This window comes from Oryctolagus cuniculus, chromosome 1 (genome assembly GCF_051225735.1).
Source record: "Oryctolagus cuniculus isolate XC-2025 breed Fujian yellow rabbit chromosome 1, ASM5122573v1, whole genome shotgun sequence".
NCBI lineage: Eukaryota > Metazoa > Chordata > Mammalia > Lagomorpha > Leporidae > Oryctolagus > Oryctolagus cuniculus.
The window spans coordinates 104,364,874-104,384,292 of NC_142867.1; the positions used below are offsets into that span (position 1 = coordinate 104,364,874).

The 19,419-nt window shown below is 49.5% G+C and overlaps 1 long non-coding RNA gene across 2 annotated transcripts; it reads right to left on the reverse strand.

Annotated features, from left to right (window-relative positions):
• Positions 1-9,180: 9,180 nt before the first annotated feature.
• Positions 9,181-11,486, reverse strand: LOC149128533 (uncharacterized). 2 transcript variants are annotated; one of them, XR_016213196.1, is made up of 3 exons: positions 11,418-11,486; positions 10,135-10,596; positions 9,181-9,978 (listed from the first exon to the last, which is right to left on the reverse strand). It is a non-coding gene; the product is annotated as an uncharacterized LOC149128533 (long non-coding RNA). The 2 variants fall into 2 exon arrangements; XR_016213192.1 differs by lacking the exon at positions 11,418-11,486 and adding an exon at positions 11,116-11,404.
• Between the last annotated feature and the right edge of the window lie 7,933 nt (positions 11,487-19,419).

The following is a 19,419-nucleotide window of genomic DNA, read 5'->3' on the forward strand; positions in this document are numbered from 1 at the left end:
ATAGTGAGGTTTCTGTGCTTTAGGGGTAACCAGTGGTCAGCTATTTAGAAGATGCAAGCCTTCCTTCTCACTCCCTGAGGCCTTACAAATTCCCAGAAAGAGAACACACAATTGCATATTACCACAGGATTTCCGAGCTGTGCTGGCCCTAAGAGACAATTTTAACAAATTTCTCTCATTTGCTCTAAGAACACAGAGCGCTGAGAGAGGAAACAACTTGCCTAAGGCTACAGAACCACTAAGAGGCAAAGTTAGGGCTGGAATCCTGGCCTCCTCCCTCCTGGATGGGTTTCTCCTCCTCTGTACAGCTCTCACTATCTGGTGAATACACATTTGCTCTACTTAGCATTGTAGATTCTGATGTCTTCAAGATACACTGCATTTTTCATTTCAACATGCTGTGTGTAGTCTTTGTTGTACTTTGGGGACTCCTGCTTAGTCTATTTGCATTTTGGAGAACATGGAGAGAAGTGTACTCGTGCAGAAGCTAATTGTTATAATTTTGTTCAGGACTTTAGGTTGATCCATCTGTGGCTTCAATTAATCCTAGATTGTGTGTGGAGAGCACAATGCAATGCCCCCCCCCCCCCCCCTTGCTCGGTGTGCGGTGTGCAGCGGACAGTGGGCTGGGGCTAAGCAGTGGAGTAAGTTGGTCAAGGTCACATGGCCTCAGGGGAAAGCAATTCCTGCTCAATCTCAGTTGTTGCCAAACTCCAGGCTGGCTGCTGTCTTGAAAAACTGTTCACCTGTCTTCCTGCAGTGACCACAATGAGGACAAAATGGTGAGGTCTTTTAAAAAGCAAGCAAAATCTATTCACTTTAAAGGCTCACTTTTTGTTCTGAGATTACAGATTTTTGGTTTCTTTCTTGGAGTGTGCTTCGTTGATGTGCCCCCTTTTAACTGTTTCCTTAATGTTCCTATTTGGCAAAAATGAAATATTGGCACACCCTCTATGTCCCTGATATCCAAGGTCTGGAAACCAGGGATCTAAGAAGATGTACTTTGCGTGGTGACTTTCAGAAATGCCTCGTTTCGCCGTGCCACAAAGCAGGGATGGCTGGCACTGCAGTGGGTGCTGGAGAGTGATGTTTCCAGAGGGTGTGTGAGGACCTCGTTCTCACTGAGTGGGAAGCTGGATCTTTTAAACGTCTCTTCCCAGCGTTAACATCCATAGTCCCCCCACGCTCCCCGCCATTGGAAATTGATCTCATCCTTTTTTTTTTTTTTTGGTCTGGGGAGGGACTGCGTTGGTGGGGTAAGTGAGATGAGCTAAGGAGGGAAGTCAGGGCTCAGGGCTTCCCCATCCCCAACAGAAGAGGAACTGGGAAAGGCATCCCAGCAGAAGAGGCCAAAGGCCAGGCTCGGTCTCGACAAGTCCATCTGGCTTCCTCCCTGGAGAGGCGAGAACGTTCCGTCTGAGAGGAAGCCAGTTGAAAGCCCCTGCAGACAGCTAAGCCAGAATGAAGGACTCTTCTTAGTTCCTTGAAAGGGGTGGGAGTTTATCAAGAAAGTTAACCACGCTGTCCCTGCCGCTCACTCACAGAGCTCAGGAGTGAAAACGTTTGCAGGACTGACTAATCAGCGGGGCGAGCCTCGGGACAGACAGGATGAGCTGCGAGTGAGCGTGGGCGTCTGACGAGCGTGTGACACAGACATCACTCCACGGGCACAGTCAAGGGAATGTGCCACTCACAGGGATTCCCTGCTGTGCAGTTCTTTTTATTTGATTTTATTTGGGAGGCAGAGTTACAGAGGAGAAAGAGGGAGAGAGAGAGAGAGAGAGAGAGAGCGAGAGGGAGCTTCTATCTGCTGGCTCACCACTAAAATGGCTGAAATGGCTGGGGAATGGGCCGGGCCGGGCCTAAACCAGGAGTCAGAAGTATCTTCCAGGTCTCCCACGTGAGTGCAGGGGTCCAAGCACTTGAGCCATCCTCCGCTGCTTTCCCAGGTGCGTTACCAGGGAGCTGGATGGGAAGAGGAACAACAGGGACTAGAACCATTGCCATATGGGATGCTGGTGTTGGTAGGCAGCAGCTTAACCCACTACGCCACGGTGCTAGCCCCATGTGCAATTCTTTTTTTTTTTTTTTTTTTTTGAACAATTCTTGAAAAGTGTAATGGTTTTCAGGTAGGACTTGAAGTAGCTTACAGAAATACAAGTTTCAAAAAAGTAAGAAATCAAGGATCTAGGGAAAAGAAAGGTACAGATGGGGGTGGGGCTGGCAGTGAGTTAAAACCCACCCTGCAGTGCCAGCATCCCATATGGGTGCTGCTTCGAGTCCTGGCTGCTTCACGTCTGATCCAGCTCCCTGCTAATGCACCTGGGAAAGCAGCAGAAGATGGCCCAAGTCCTTAGACCCCAGCACCCATGTGGAAGACCCAAAAGAAGCTCCTGGCTCCTACCTTCGGATCAGCTCAGCTCCGGCTGTTGCAGCCATTTGGGGAGTGAACTAGTGGATGAAAGACCTATCTCTCTCTGTCTCTACCTATCTCTGTAGCTTTACTTTTCAAATAAATAAAATAAATCTTAAAAAAAAAAGAAAACTAAATCACATTAATATTTCTTTTTTTAAAGATACATAGGGTTCATAGTCTCAAACTGGATTCTGAGTGTGTCTGTGTGTTGGAGGCTCTGGGAGAAGATGACAAATCCTGCTCCCATGGACTTTACAAGGTGCTGATGTCATGGACATTTCCAACAGGTGGCCTAATTATACACAGCATGGCTGGTGAAAACCAGCCCTCAATCCAGACCCATACCTTTGCATTCAATGTCATTCTATTTGCTGAGCCATAGTAACACCTCTTAATTCATTTAATTGCTTTAAATTTTGTTAACTTTTATGCTATTAATTGTGAACTGTGATTTTTTTCCTCTTGTACTGATTTGATCCTATGAAGCAGTATTTAGATATCATTATTGCATACTATAAGAACTCACCTTTCCTATCAACAGAAACAAGTGACAGTATATCCTCACCTGATAAGAAACAGGCTCGGGGCCAACGCTGTGGTGTAGTGGGTTAGGCTACTGCCTACAGTGCTGGCATCCCATGTGGGCACCGGTTCAAGTCCCAGCTGCTCCACTTCTGATCCAGCCCTCTGCTATGGCCTGGGAAAGCAGTAGAAGATGGCCCAAGTCCTTGGGCCCCTGCACCCATGTAGGAGACCTGGAATAAGCTCCTGGCTCCTGGCTTTGGATCAGCGCAGCTCCGGCCATTGCAGATGTGAACCAGCGGATGGAAGACCTCTTTCTTTGTGTAACTCTGACTTTCAAATAAATAAATACATATTTAAAAAAAAGAAAGAGGTTCTATTTCTGGCCTGTGTAGCAATGCAATTATTGCTTATGTAATTTGCTATTGTTATATTAACTTCAGAAATATTTGTAGTACTGTTTCCTTAAACATTGAGAAACAGTGAGTTAATGCAACTCTTATTCTATCAACAAGCAATTCAATTCAGAATTATCACTTTAAAGATAAGTTTTTTGATAATACATAAAATATATTTTTAAATTATTATTAAATTAAAACATAAAATTTAAAAATACTAATAAAACATGTATATCCTAAGAATATAATACATGCCATTTGAGGAGATTTTGATTAATTTATTTACAGTGTATCTTTTGAAATTAATAATTTTATTTGGAAGGTATAGATACAAAGACACAGACAGGAAGAAAGCTGATTCCCCAAATGCACTGGGTCAGGGTGAAGCCAGGAGTCAGGAACTCAATCCAGGTCTCCTACAGGTGTGGCAGGGACCCGAGTACTTGAACCATCACCACTGCCTCCCAGGATGCACACTAGCAGGAAGCTGGATGGAAAGCAGAGCCAGGCACTCTGATATGGATGCAGGTAGGATATATTTTTAGAATTAATACAGATGTTACTATGATGTTTCTGACATCAATAAAATTATGTGAAAGATAATATTTTACCTTTTTAATGAATAAATATTTAAGCACTTGCGATATATACTGTCAAGCCAGAGATTCTGATTTAGTGGATATTTAGTGGGGCCTGGATACCAGCTCCACAAGTATTCATGGGAACAGCCAGGTCGAGAACTGCTTTGCTGAAGGTGTGGTGAACAAAAATCAGATGTGTATGATGCCCTCAAGGGCCTGCAGCCAAGTGGGGAAGGGAAAGAAGTGACTACTTTTTAGCCTCTTCAGCCAAACCTTCCTAGGCAGTGGTTTCCTATCTATTATATTGACTCCCTACAAAAACTCTGGTAGTTAGGAGAGATCACTCCTGTTTTCTAGAACTGGGACTAGGCAATATTCAGTAAATTGACCCAACACTAGTAGATAAAGGAGCTGAGACTTTAGCATATTCATGCAACTCCACCTTGTTACATAGATGATTTGGGACTGCAAGATAGAATTTGAACCTAGGCCTTTAAAAAATAGTTTATTTATATCTTTGTATTTATTTGAAAGGGAGAGAAAGGAGAGGAAAAGAAAAGTGGGAGGGAGGGGATCTTCCACCCACTAGTTCACTCCCCAAATGCTAGCAACAGCTGGGGCTGGGTCAGGACAAAGCCAGGAACTCCATTTGGGTCTCCCATGTGGGTGGCAGAGCCCCAGGGAGTACTTGAGCTATCCCCAGCTACCTCCTAGGGTGTGCATTAGCAGGAAGTTGGATTGGAAACAGAGGTGGGACTTGAACCTAGGCACTCCCATATAGGACGGGGGTGTCCCAAGCAGTGGCTTAACCTGCTGTGGCACAACGTCTACGCCTGAACCCAAGCTTCTGGACTGTGGGTTCCCACTAGCCTGTGACATGCAGCTGCGAAAGACTCTATAAGCAGAATGGGGTTTAATTCAGGCATAACAGACATGATCTTGATCTTTGCAATTGGTGCTTTGGGACTTCTATAAGTAATTTTCAGACTCTTTTATTAACTATGAGGTTTAAGAATGCTGTTTTATTGTAAGTAGAAATAAGCTTCCTTGCTGTTTCACTCTGAGGGAATAAACACTATTATTTTATTTGCTTACTCTGGAGAAGTAGTGCTCAATTGGGGGTAACTTTGCTACCCAGAGGACATCTGGCAGTGCCTGGAGGCATTTTTGGCTGTCACGACCCAGTAGGAGGTGCTACTGGCATCTGGTGGGTAGAGACCAAGGGTACAGCTAAACACCCTACCATGCACAGGAGAATCCCCATGGCAGTGGGGATTCTGGCTCAAAACATCAGTAGTGCTGAGGTCATAAAGCCCTGCTCTAGAGGGTAGGAATTTCCTGGGATGGGAAATATTAATGGTTTTAAAAATGACTCATGGGGTTTCGAAAACTTCAATCGTTCGGTTAGCATTTATGCTCTTGCTGTCACTCCCAAAGCACTGCTGATGTGATGCCCTAACCTCAGGAGGCTTACACGTCAAAGGGAAACCAGGAGAGTTTGCTAAATGTGAGCAGCATCCAAAGGGAATCGCCAGAGCCCATACAGCAAGGAGGAGGGTCTGTGTGGCGGCCAGGAGGGCGGCTCCTGTGAGTGGTGGGCTTTGGCCAGATCGCCTAACACCTAAGGAAAAACTGTGTTCTGCTTGCTATCTGTGACCTCATACCATACAATGGAGATAATGGTAGCACCCACCTCCTAAGGTTGTTGGGAGAGTTTAATGAGATAATACACGCAAGCACAGTGGTTGGCATGGAGAAAGCACTCAATTGGTACTTGTTTCCTTTTTATTATTATTGGCAAGATTCCACTGAGGTGGTGCCTGGGAGCTGCCCACACCCGCCCTGGGGGGGAAAACTCCAAGTTTCCCAGGCTGCTGTCCCTCCTTGAACAATGGAGGGTGACTCAGGGCTGCTGGTGCTTTGCTTGGGCCTCCAGCATGTGACCTGTCCAGCTGGTTAGGGGCCCTCCACTGCAGCTGAGCTGGGGTGGAGCTGGCCGGGGGAGACGGAAAAGGAGGACAGTGAATTCCATCTCCTGTGGAACTTGGTGAATGCAAGGCCCTTATCTCAGTATTCAGAGGAGAAACAGGGTGGAGAACAGGTGCCTGACTGTCTCCCCTTGTGAAGGCAGGAGAGGACAGCAGAGGCTACTGGAAGACTCCAGGAATCTCTTGCTCTGGCCCCTTCCCCTAGGCAGGATACAAGCTCTTCTGTTCCCAGAACCCCCTGGGGGAGGTGATCGGTTGGCTTGGTGCCCAGAAATCCAGGTGAGGCCAGGGGTGTTCTCGTCCTGTGCACCTGCCAGATTCCCTGTTACTGAGCTCATTCTGGCTCCTCACCATTGCCATGGGGGTTTCCAGGGGAGGGCACCCTCTCTTTATCCCTTGGTATCTGCACCCGTGTTGCCTTCTCCTGTGTTTTGTAAACATGAGATGGTATTTTTAGTTGTCACTCCCTGGCATTTCTCCAAGCCTATGTCCTTGTGTCTTCCTTGTCCTGGAGTAATCATCTCCCAGCCTAGGAGGTGGAGGGGAGAAGACACATTCCAGCTCAGCAGAAAGGTGGCAGGGGAGACCCCTGTGTGATGCTCGTGGGCTTGGGCCCTTTAGCGATGTCTAGCAGGCCCCCTCTTTGCTACTGTCTCAGAAGGCTCTCTTCATTCTGTGTGTTCCTGGGCCTGGATTTTCCTTGGCTTGTCTGCTGCCTCTGCCTCTCAACCTCTTTCATTGGCTGCCTTTTTTGTTTCAAGGTGTAGGGGAGGCCCTGGAAGATGGCTAGGAGGAGAGGGACCTCACAGAGCTCAGATATGGGCAGCTCTTATCTCCATGGGTCCATAATTATTTATCTTCTAATATCACTTGGAAATTCTGTGGATATTTCCTGTCTTACCTATATTAGGGATTTCTTGGAGGCCTGTGCCCTGGAGAGGTGGCTGAGGAAGTACAGGACTTAGAAGATGATTGTGGAGCAGAGTCATGGGCATTTGTGGGGATGTAGGCTGTCTTAGGCCCAGCACCTGAATTCAGCTACTCTACAGGCCTGCAAATCATGGTTCTGCTCAGAACCAACAAGGCCAAAACCTCTGTCCATGACCTCTGACCTCCAGACTCTCACCCCCTTTTGTTTCCCTCGCATCCTCACACATACCAGCACCTGGGCTGCTGTCTCAATGTCTCATCCTCACCTCCACCTCTAGGCTTCACTCCTGTCTTCCAGTTCAGACTTGAAAGAACCTAGGTTTTTTTGTTGTTGTTTTGTTTTTTTTTTTAGATTTTTTTTTATTTTTATTTTTTTGACAGGCAGAGTGGACAGTGAGAGAGATAGAGAGAGAAAGGTCTTCCTTTGCCATTGGTTCACCCTCCAATGGCTGCCACGGCCAGTGTACTGCAGCCGGCACACCATGCTGATCCAATGGCAGGAGCCAGGTACTTCTCCTAGTCTCCCATGGGGTGCAGGGCCCAAGCACTTGGGCCATCCTCCACTGCACTCCCTGGCCACAACAGAGAGCTGGCCTGGAAGAGGTGCAACCGGGACAGAATCCGGCGCCCCGACCGGGACTAGAACCCGGTGTGCCGGCGCCGCAAGGCAGAGGATTAGCCTAGTGAGGCACGGCGCCGGCTAGAGCCTAGGTTTTTAAAGTCGGCTTCAAGTTGGTGCTCTCCCACCTACTAGTGTGTTCCCTGCTGTATGAGTCTCAGCTTTTCCATCTGCAATCCCTACTTTGTCACTTTGCTCTGAAAATTAATCAAATCAGCAATTTTTCCTGGCGGCCTAATACACGTCAGATATTGTGTTGAGCCCGGATAAGAGGAGGGGCACAGAGACCAGTGCTTGATCCCTCCCTTTGCAAAGCTTTTGGCTTTGTGTTGGGATATAGATCCATAGAGGGATAATTTCAAAATGCTGGATAAATGATAAGGTAGAGGTTAAGTGCTGAAAGCCTTTGCAATGCAAAAGAAGTGCAAGAATGGAGTCAATGGCTGAGGCGCTGTTTTGAAGGATGGGAGAGGTTGGCTGTGGGTATTTCTGGGCGAGAAAACTGGTTGCCTAAGAACAGCACAGAGCGAGCCGGGTATGACTAACAGGTAGTATTCTAGACAAAGTGACAGATGCTGCTGCTGCTGCTGCTGAATGAATAGGGACCAAGTCATAGGAGATCTTACAGATCATGCCAAGAATTCGAAACCCTGTAGGCAGCAGGATTCTAAAGCAAGAGAGTGACGTGGCAAGATCTGGGTTCAGATAGATCACTTTCGTGCTTATGCGGGGGAATGGATGTGAAAGCAAAAAAAATCTGGAACCAGGAGTTGAGTTAGGAGGCTGGGACATTGGTCCAGGTCAGCGACGATAAGTTATCACAAACTGGCCAGCAGGTGTAGAGCTGAAGGGGAAAGGACATATTTAGAAAATTAAGGTAATAAAAAGCAGATCTTCGAGGTAGATTGCTGAGGAGAGGGTGGCGATAAGGATGACTCCAGGTCCCTGGCTTGCCTGCGTGAGTGGATGATGGTGTTGCTGACTAAGACAGGGATCACAGGAGGAATGGAGTTGGGGCTAGAGTGGGGATGAATTCAGCCGAAACAGGTTTAGTTTGAGGTGTTTGTGGAAACACCTCAAAAAAAAAAAAAAAAAAAAAAAGTGGAGATGTCTAGCTGCAGGTGTATGTGCAAATCCGACATTCTGGAAGGAAGTCCAGGCTGAGAGGATAGATCTGGGAGTTATCAGAATATAGATCACAAGGAAAACATCAACCATGGATTCTATTATCCAGGAGCAATGTGTGGATTGTGAAAAGCGGGCCCAGGACTGACTGGCAGAGAATCCCAATGATTAAGGGGTGGGTGGAAGAAGTGTCCAAGGTGGGATCCACAGTGACAGAGAGAGGGTAGCATCACAGTCACAGGGGAGTAGACAGTTTCAAGACAGAGAGGGAGCAATAGAGTCAAACGCAACAGCACGAACAGCCTAGAAGCCATCCAGGGGATTTGTGACTGAGGAGTGGCCAATATCAGCTACTCCCTGGAAGGGGATTGAGTTGGGAAGGGGGGATGAGGAAGTGGAGAAGGCAAGTGGAGAGGGGGTGGGAAGCCTATGGAAAGGGAGGTGCTAATTTGTAAATGTTGCAAAACTTGAGCACATGAGGGTACTTCAAAAAGTTTGTGGAACAAGGGGATTAAAAGATAACTTTTAGTGCACAAACATTTTGAGATCTAAGCATAGTTGTTTTTTTTTTTTTCATAATACATATTTCCCATGAACTCTTTGCAGTCCTCTCATATTTTGAGACTAAGAGGCAGGAAACCCTAGAGAAGGAGATGCTGGAAGACAAGGCGTGGAAAGGGACGGAGTCAGGTTCCAAGAGAGGAGACCTGGTGGCGGGCCCGGCCTCAGGCGGGAGTTCGGACCCTTGTCCCGGGACACCGCAGAGCTGGACGAACGGGCTGAGCCGAGCTTGACAAGGGTGGAGATGGCAGCTGGCGAGTTAAGGTAGCTCTCATCTTAGAGCTTCAATTTTCTCATGAAAGTACCAAGAGACTCGTCTGTGGAGATGGAGGCAGTTTGGAGCGGGGGAGGGGCTCGAAGCGGGCTGGAGGGGTTGGACGGGCTCCGGAATCCTCGCCTGGAGGTGCCGAGAGCCTGGCTGCGTCTGCGCCCCGCGGCGCCCGGGCAGCGCGGAGTTCTGTGGTGTTCTCTGCAGGGAGGAGGACGGGAGGGGTCCCGGGACTTGCTCAGAAGAGTGAGGTGGAAGGTAAAGGTAGCTGCCTGTGAGAAAACGGCTGGGGTCGTCAACGGTGTGGTCCAGACAAGGAGGACTCTGGGGGCCTGCGGTGTCTGTGACGCCTAGAAAAGGCGCAGAAGTGAGGAGGCAGGAGACGGCTGCGTGGGAAGAGCATGGCTTTGAGGGCAGGGCCACTGGAGCGCGAGATTTCCTGTGTGGGACAATTCTGACAAGGTGGCGGGACTGGGGCAATTGGAGGAGTGGAGGTCTGACGTTTGCCAGATTGAGGGCGTTTGTCAGCTGTGCGGCTCCAGCGTTGGAGAAGCTGTGGATGCTGAAGTTCTGTAGCAAGATGGCGGATATGGGGGGGGGGGCGGAGAGAGAGAGAGAGAGAGAGGGAGAGAGAGAGGCTGTCAGTCTTCACTGCCTCCCTGTCATGAAGAACATTCAAGGCTGATTTGCCTATTGACCGAGGCGCAGAGTGACGGAGGTTTTTACCGGAAGAGGTGGAGTCAAGGTTTGGGCTAGCACTGGAGTGAAGAGGACATCAACCCACTTCCCGGGCCTGGGGCCAGTGGGGGTGGGCGAACAGGCAGTCCCCAGGGAGGGTAACAAGGAGTGGTGCTTGCGGCTGCAGCTGGTGTCTGTGCCCTGTGGAGGAGAGGGGCTGCAATCCAAGCATTCACCATGCTTTGGGTCCACGATGGCTGGGTTGCCCATAGGGACATTTTCAACGGAGGTGACCTCTTCACCCGAAGGGGTCACCTTTTAAAAATGTCCCGAGAGGCTAGTGGTGGCCCCGTGTACTCCACAAGAAAGTTGGGTTTCATTGAAGGTCATAGGGCACAGGTAGAAGAACGAAGACATAGAGGAACTTATGGAGAGAGGTTTCAGCTGGAGTGGAGGGGAGGTTTTCAGGAGAGACGGCGAGAGAGAGGCTGGAGCAGCAGGAGGCATGTCCTGTGGAGGCAATGGCAGGAGAGACTCTCAGTAGGGACAGGGGCCTAGGGGCGGGTGGAGCCCATAGGCCCAATGGGTAGCTCCTAGCCCCCCAGGGTCAGGCTGAACACACACGGTTCTGGTTCCACAGGTCAGTGTGGGGCCTAGATCTGCACCATGCACGGGGGTGCTTGTTAACAACACATGCTCCTGGGCCCCACTGCACACTGGTGAAACTAGACAAGAAGCTCTACGGAGGTCCTTATGTACGCTCTAGTTTAAGAACCCCCAGCTGGTGGTCTCGGGCACACAGTGCCTGGTGGCATTCAGCAAGGTCACATGGATATGGTACCTGGTACAGGGGCCTGCGGGCTCCAGGATACCCACTGCAGCCCACTGCCTATGCCTGTGGCTTCTAGGAAGGTGTGCAAGTGCAGCCCATTACACCAAGCATTGTAACACCAGCTGCTGCATATGGCACCCAGAGCATGGGGCAAAGTGTTTCTTCCCTTTTCCTTGGGTGTTACTTCCATGTCGCACCTCTGGAAACCCCCTTCTTGCTCCGATCCTCCCCTGTCCTCTTGCTCAGCCTACTCAGCTGTGTCTGCCTGCTGGCCTCTCAGGCTCCTTCCTCTGCAAGGGGCAGGGTCAGCGGCGAGGCCTGTGTGCGCCTGCGGGAGCTCGGGCCCTTCTTGGCCTGCTGCAGCATCTGTCCAGGTATCTCTTTTCTCTGTCCAGCTGAAGACCCCTCAGAAGTGGGTGGACGGGGAAAGGAAAGAAAGCAGTGGGAGGAACACAGCCCCTCCTGCCCACATTTCCATTTTGATTTGGATCTTACTTACGCTTCAAGTCAGGTTCAAATCTGGCTATTGGCAGCCTGTCCCGCCCAGCTCCCCCAGCCCCACTCATCTGAAGCTCTCTTGAAATTCTAATCAGCAGTGTGCCCTCATCAGAGTGTGAATTAAGCAAACGTTTACTTAGCTGTGTTGATCCTAGATGCTTTGGGCAACACAGATAAAATACATCAGTGAACAGTAAATGGAAAACTCAGGGAATGTCCCTGGTGTTAGGAGATAGGCTTTAGGGAAAAAAGCAGGCCGTGCAGGGGGTGAGGGTGAAACTGCTCTGAGCTGGCCCAGAGGCACTGGGCTGGAGATTGCTGGAGCAAGCACAGCAGGTGAAAGAGGAGCAATGAGACAGCAGCTGCAGGTGAGACAAACTTGATCCGCCTGTGTGTGAGCTGCTGGTCCTCTAAGCCACACACCCAGATGAGGCGCAGGTGATGATCGTGAAGTCTGGGGGTTCTGGGAGGTGGGAGGGGGGTGATGTGTACATCAGCAAGTGATGAGAAAGAGTACAAAGCAAACAACAACATCCCTGAATGCACACGTAATCAGCCATGTAAAGTCCCTGGTGTTCCGGCAGTCTGAGAGTGGCTGGTTATTTAATCAAGCCGATAGCTGAAGACTGTGGGTGCTAACTTAATGTGTATTCCTATCTCCCCGGTATCTCCTGCTCTGGGTTTCTGGTGCTCTCAGGCATGCAGTGGACTCATGCAGGGGTGGGCGGTAGGGAGTGGGTAGAGGACATGGCAACCTGTCATAATTTACATCACTGAATAATTAGGTCGGGATTATGAAATCATTCACTGACACGATGTGACAGGACGATGAGTAAGAATCATGCCTGCCCTGGAGCTCCCAGGTGATCCGGAAACAGGGGTGTGTGGACAAACAACTAGGGTTGAAGGTGGACCCAACCAACCCATTGAGACAGAACTTAATTACACCAAAGAAAAGGTAAGGGAGGAAGTGAGTTCAAATTATCTTCTTGGGGCAGGCATTTGGGGCAATAGTTAAGGCACTGCTTGGGACACCCACATCCCATATCGGAGTGCCTGGGTTCAAGTCCTGCCTCTGCTCCTGATTCCAGCTTCCTGCTGGTGCACGCCCTGGGAGGCAGCAGTTGATGGCTCAAGTACTTGAGTCACTGCCACCCATATGGGAGACCCGGATAGGGTTCCACCCTCCTGGCTTCCACCCGGCCTTCCCCCAGGGTGCTGTGGTCATTTGAAGGAATAAATCAGAAGATGGTAGACCTCTGTTCCTGTGTGTGTGTCTGTCTCGCTCTGGCTTCAAATCAAATCAAATCAATCTTCTTGAATGTCTTCTCTTTCCCTTCCATTTCTGGGAGGATACATGTTTACCTTCTGTGACTCCTTTGAGAGTTAGGATGTCTAATGTTGGATGTAAGCTGGGTGCTCAATATTTGCTTGTTCCTTCCCTCCCTCCCTCCCTCCCTCCCTCTCTCCCATCTTCCCTCCCTCCCTCCTTCCAAGATTTATTTATTTGAGAAGCAGCATTACAGACAGAAAGAGGTGGGGGAGAGGTCTTCTTTTCTGCTGGTTCACTCTCCAAATGGCCATAATGGCCAGGGCTAGGCCTATCTGAAGCCAGGAGCCAGGGGCTTCTTCTGTGTCTCCCATGTGGATACAGAGGCCCAAGGACTTGGACGATCTTCTACTGCTTTCCCAGGCTATAGCAGAGAGCTGGATCGGAAGAGGAGCAGCCAGGACTTGAGCTAGCACCCATATGGGATGCTGGTGCTGCAGGCGGAGGCTTAACCTACTATACCACAGCACGGCCCTGTTCTTTTTTCATTTTAATGCCTGCAGGGCCTATAATGAGCCTATGTCAAGTACTTTGTTTTCGTTAAAGGAATGAAATTAATGTTCTCTCTTTTGGATCTTAGTCTTTTATTTCTCTCCTATCTCTCAAGGATTTACTAAATGAACTATGAAATGGCCAATGACTTTAGAAAAGAGTTCACCTTCATTTATAATCAAGAAATTTCATTTATAAAATCAGAGAAGATTAATAAATAGATCATTTCCAATATTAACAGGGTTGTAAGCAAATGTGTTTGAGGCAGAATAATTGTTCAATTTATGGAGAAGGCAATTTGACAGTGTTTATCAATAGCTTTTTTTTAAAAAAATTTATTTATTTATTTGAAAGGCAGAGAGAGAGAGAGGGAGATAAGAGATAGAGACAGAGACAGACTGACTGACTTTCCACTTGCTGGTTCACTCCCCAAATGTCTGCAACAGCTAGGGCTGGGCCAGGCCAAAGCTGGGAGCCAGAAACTCCATCTGTGTCTCCTATGTGGGTGGCAGCAACTTAAATACTTGAGCTGTCATCCTCTGCTTCACAGGCACATTAGCAGGGAGCTGGATCAGCCAGGCCTCAAACCAGCACTCCAATATGAGACGAAGACATCCCAAGTGGTGGATTAACCTGCTGTGCCACAATGCCTGGGCCTGTCAATAGCCTTAAGAAAATATATACCCTTTAGGAAGAGGCATTTAGCCTTGTGTTTGACACCTGCATCCCACCTAGGCGTACCTGGGTTCCGTTCCCGCCTCCGGCTCCTGACTCCAGCTTCCTGCTTGTACAGTCCCTGGGAGGCTGCTGTGATGACTCAGGTAATTTGGTCTGTGCCATGCACATGGGACACCTTGACTGTGTTCCTGGTTCTCCACTGGCTTGGCCCAGCCCTGGTCGTTGCAGACATCTGTGGAGTGAAGCAGAAGAAGGGAGCTTTGTCTCTCTCTCTCTCTCTCTATCAAATGACTAATTAAAAAATTTAAAAGAAGAATGCATATAACCTTTGCCTAAGATATTTGCCCTCTACAAATTTACTCTGAAGAAATAATGGCTGCTGAGTAGAAAGAATGCTACAGAAGGAAGATAAGTACAGTGTTGTCCATAAGAGTGCAAACTGGAAACATCTTAAATGTTAACCAGTGAGGGACTGTGTGGCCCTGACGCCATATATAATAATGTGGTAAAAAAGTTTCTGAAAATGGGAACATGTTAAAAACTAAATAAAAATTTAGTTATAGCAGGTGGTAAGAATTCTGGGTTGCTCCTTGTTAGTTATATGACCACAGGTAGGTCCTTTAATCTATTCTTTTATTTTTATTTTTATTTTTTATTTTTTTTGACAGGCAGAGTGGACAGTGAGAGAGAGAGACAGAGAGAAAGGTCTTCCTTTGCCGTTGGTTCATCCTCCAATGGCCGCCGCGGCCGGCGCGCTGCGGCCGGCGCGCTGCGGCCGGCGCACTGCGCTGATCCGATGGCAGGAGCCAGGTGCTTCCTCCTGGTCTCCCATGGGGTGCAGGGCCCAAGCACTTGGGCCATCCTCCACTGCACTCCCGGGCCACAGCAGAGGGCTGGCCTGGAAGAGGGGCAACCGGGACAGAATCCGGCGCCCCGACCAGGACTAGAACCTGGTGTGCCGGCGCCGCAAGGTGGAGGATTAGCCTAGTGAGCCGCGGCGCCAGCCCCTTTAATCTACTCTTGAACTTCATTTATTTATTTATTTTTAAGTGGGGACATTGCCATCTCCCTTGTAGGGTTGCTATAAAGATGGGTGATGTGTTTATAGAGCACTTGGTCCTATTCCTGGCAGGGAGTCGAGGTTGAGTTGGTAGAGGACGATGTTATTCAATTACTGTCCAAAAAACAAAAAAAAAAAAAGATATTTTCATAGTAAAAGAAAGACAAGGGGGAAATTACAGCACAACACTAGCAGTGCTGCCCTGAAGTGCTGGTGTGGTAGGGATTTGTGTTTCCTTCTCTGGGTTTTTCCAGTTTTGCTGCCTTAGACGTTTATTAATATCATAACTACAGACCAAGCATTTAGGAAAGAATCCTTTGTTTATGTTAAAAAAAAAAGGCTTATGTTAAAAAAATAAAAGAACTAAAGAGCTTAGTCGCTGATGCACCTGTGTTAGAATTTTAGTGGGCCTCGGGGGTTGTCTGTTTCCACTGAGGAAGCAGGTGCTGGGTGGAAAAGGGATTTGTCCAAGATAATAAGTGGACTCATGGCAGGATTCACGTGTCTTCAGCCAGTGCTTGCTCAGCTACACTAGGGGCTGAGAAGGGGGGCTGCTTTAGGCCTGGATGGTCCCCAGACCACTGGCGTCACCAGTAGGCTATCCTCCCTGCTTCTCCCAGGAGGCAGCTTCTGCCTCTTCAACCTCCCCAGGCAGTCCAGCGCCAGACAGAACCCACTGCTGAGCCCAGTTCTTTCCACTGTACAAGTCTGAGCAAGCTACTTCTTCAAATCCTGCTTTCTACAATTGATTCATTTATTAGAAAGAGAAGGAGAGAGAGACAGAGATCTCTCACCTGCCGTCTCGCTCCCCAAATACTTGCAACGGCCAAGGCTGGGCTAGCCAAAGGCAGGAGCCTGGGACTCCATTCGGGCTTCACACGCAGGTGGCAGGAATACAAGTACTTGAAGCATCATCTGCTGCTTCCCAGGGTGCACACTGGTAGGGAGCTGGATCAGAAGCAGAGGCAGGACTCAAATCCAGGCACAGTGATATAGGATGTGGGTGCCCCAAGTGGCTGCAAACACCTGCCCCTCCAAACTCTGTATTTGTATTCCATTGGGTGGAGAAAGCAGGTCCCTGGAAATCCCCTGCATTGTCCCCAGCCCAGCCCTGTCCTGTCCCCTGGTGCCACACCATGTATTTATCTGCATGGGATGACCCCAGGCGTGTCCCATTGCACACCTAGAGGCAGCTATTGTCTTCCCTCCCAGACTGCTTTCACCTCCTTGGAAAACGGCAGCAGCAGCAGAAACCCTACACTTCCTCCTCCTAACCCCTTATGGATTAGTTATGAAATCTTGTGGCTGCTACCGCCTCTCTCTCTGCACCTCCTCTTGCTGTCTGGTTCCAGCTCGTGACATTTCTAACTCAGTCTCCAGGGAGAGTCTCTCTCTGCGCCCTCTGCATCCAGACCCGGAGGGGATTCTCCAATGCTGAGCTGATTAGCTGCTTGACAAGATGCAGACGCAGGAACGGGGTGCACACATGCCTGCAGGAATCCGCCCTTGCCAGCTTCTCCCCACCCCCATCCCTGAGCTCCCGAGGGGTCTGATCAGGCAGCGGCGAGCAGCACGCACTGCTGCCTGCACCAGCGTCCCCCCGGCTCCTTATCCCTGACGGTTCCTCCCAGAAGAGAGAAAGCAGAGTCACACTCTGGGGCAGAAATTGAGAAATGAGAATGCAGAATTTCCAGAGTCAGTGAGCTGTCGCTCCGGGGGAAGACAGCAGCTTCCTCCACCTCCTCCCTCAAGCCAGATGCTGCTTGTTGGCCGGTGGCACTGCGTGGCCCATGACACCTGCCATGAGCTGACTTCTTTCATAGCCAACATGTGCTTTAAGGCAAACTCCTACAAACACAGTGTTCTGAACAAAGGATGGGTGTGGCCAAGCTCCTGGTGTGCATCAGAGGTGGAAAGAAAAACATTCTCCTGATGGTACCAAGCTCCAGAGGTGGGGACCGGCCTGCACTGCCTCCTGCCAGGAGATGTTCTTCAAGGCTCTGGCCTGCCTCAGCAGTCACAGGCAGTGGCAGCCAAAGCATTTGGCAAAATGTTCACAGAAGGGTGCTCTGGTGGCCAGGACCCTGAGGCCAACCTGTAGGCAAAGCAGAATTCACTGTGATCTGAAATGTGCCTGGTTTGGGCGTCCTAGTCCTGCATGCAGCAGAAGGCAGTCAAAGAAGTCACGAGATGGGTGGGTGAGGGAGCTGAGGCCTCGGGATGCCCTGAGCAGGCGGCACTGGCGCTCTCAGCCGGTGACCCTGAGGAATGGCGAGGGGAGGCACAGGGCCCATCACAACGCTCTGGGGTCTGGATCAGTCTGCGGCGCTGGTGGGGAGGTGAGTGTGGAAGGCGGAAGGGAGGGAGGAGATGGGAGGTGCGGGGCCTCCGCTGCGGCTGGCCTCTCCTGCAGCCCAGCGTGGCGTTCTGCAGTCCTGCGGTGCAGCATCCCCCACCCCTGCTGTCCGAGCCTTCCCCACCTTCATGGGAGCCCACCGGTGCCACTGGGTTTAGTGCCTCTGGGAATCTTTCCGAGGCCTCCGCGCAACACGGTATCTCGTGTGCTTGTTGTATTTTCCAGCACCATGCTCTGCACATAAGAGATGCTCAATAAAGCTTTGTGGAGCAAATGCATGACCAGTCTGTTGGAACAGACTTGTAGCCATTTATTCTTCCTTTCTTTCTTCCATTTAACCAGTATGAGCTAGCATGAGGTGCTCTCTGCCTGGGGAATGGGTGAGTGGGAGGGAACTGAAGCTGAGCCAGACCTTTCTCAAGGAGCTGATCTTTCAGGGAGGGTTTAAGGAACACAGAAAGCAATAAAATCAGCAATAAATCAGAGTTATGGTTGCCATAAGCAAAAAAAAAAACCCAGACTCTAATTATGGGAGTTGAGATGTAGGGGAGATTCCTTCTGGTGTGTGCTTGGTGGGGGGGAATGAGGACCTATTTGAGCAGACCCTGCTGGGTGTGGACATGTGGTTTGGGGAGGAAAATGCCAGCCACAGAGTCACAGAGGTGAAAAGGCCCAGGGAATGTTCAGGTAGGAGCTGAGCCTTGGTGGAGAGGGAAGGGAGTGTGGAGGGAGCGTGAGGGAGGCGGAGAAGGGATGCAGGGCTCGGGTGTGCAAGGGGAGGCCTGAGCTCCATTCCTAAGCTTCCTGACTCCAGAGCCCAGGGCCAGAGGGACCGAAGGTCTGAGCCACAGAGCAGAGACCGGTACCAGGGGCATTGTCGATGCTCCTTGGGGCTGGTGGATGCATTTTTTTAAAAGATTACTTATTTATTTATTTGAGAGGTAGAGTTACAGACAGAAAAGTTTTCCATCCACTGATTCATTCCTCAAATGGCCACAAGGCCCATCGCTGGGCCGACCGGAAGCCAGGAGCTTCTTCCAGGTCTCCCACACAGGTGCAGGAGCCCAAATGCTTGGGCCATCTTCTACTGCTTTCCCAGGCCATAGTAGAGAGCTGGATCAGAAGAGGAACAGTTGGGATATGAACCAGTGCCCATATGGGGTGCCGGTGCTGCAGGGAGAGGCTTAGCCCACTACACCACAGTGCCAGCCCCTGGCAGATGCTTTTTCATGAGTATTTAATTCATCCCATGAGCACTCATTGAGGACCTGGTATGTGAGAGCACCAGGCCAGGTGGAGACCAACATGGCCTCAGCCTCCATGCGCCATCCAGTCCAGCGAGACGGACAGCAATGGAAAAGGAACCACATCTGTTGCAAACCATGACATGTACAGGAAGAAGCAGAGTTGTCAAGGAGCTAATTGTGCTTAATCTTTAAGGGCCCTCACTTGCCCAGGGCTTAGATTTCTTTTTTGAAAAATATTTATTTATTTATTTGAAAGGCAGAGTAACAATGTAGGGGAAGAGAGATCATTCTCATTTCTCCTGCAATGGCTAGGGCTGGGCCAGCCTGAAACCAGGAGCCCAGAACTCCATCCAGGTCTCTCACATGAGTGGCAGGTACCCAAGTACTATGGCTATCTTCTGTGCTTTCCCAGATGCATTAACAGGAAGCTGGATTGGAAGTGGAGGAGCTGGGACTTGAACTGGTATTCTGATATGGGATGCTGGCATTTCAAATGGCAGCTTAACCCCATATGACAACACTGGTCCCGGGCTATTTTGAATTTGTGATTTTGGAATTTTTTCTTTTGGTACTCTTGTTTTTAATTAATTAATTCATTTTTAAATATTAAAAAGTTGACACATATTAATTGTACTTATACATAGATAGATATACGGTACTGGAATCTTTATTTTATTTTTATAATTTGAGAGGCAGAGAGTGAGAGAGAGCTCCATCTGCTGATTCACTCACAAATGCCAGCAGGGACTGGGGTTAGGTTGAAGGTGGAGCCAGGAGCCTGGAACAAAATCTGGCAGGTGGCAGGAACCGAGCTGCTACAGCCATCACTACTGCCTCCCA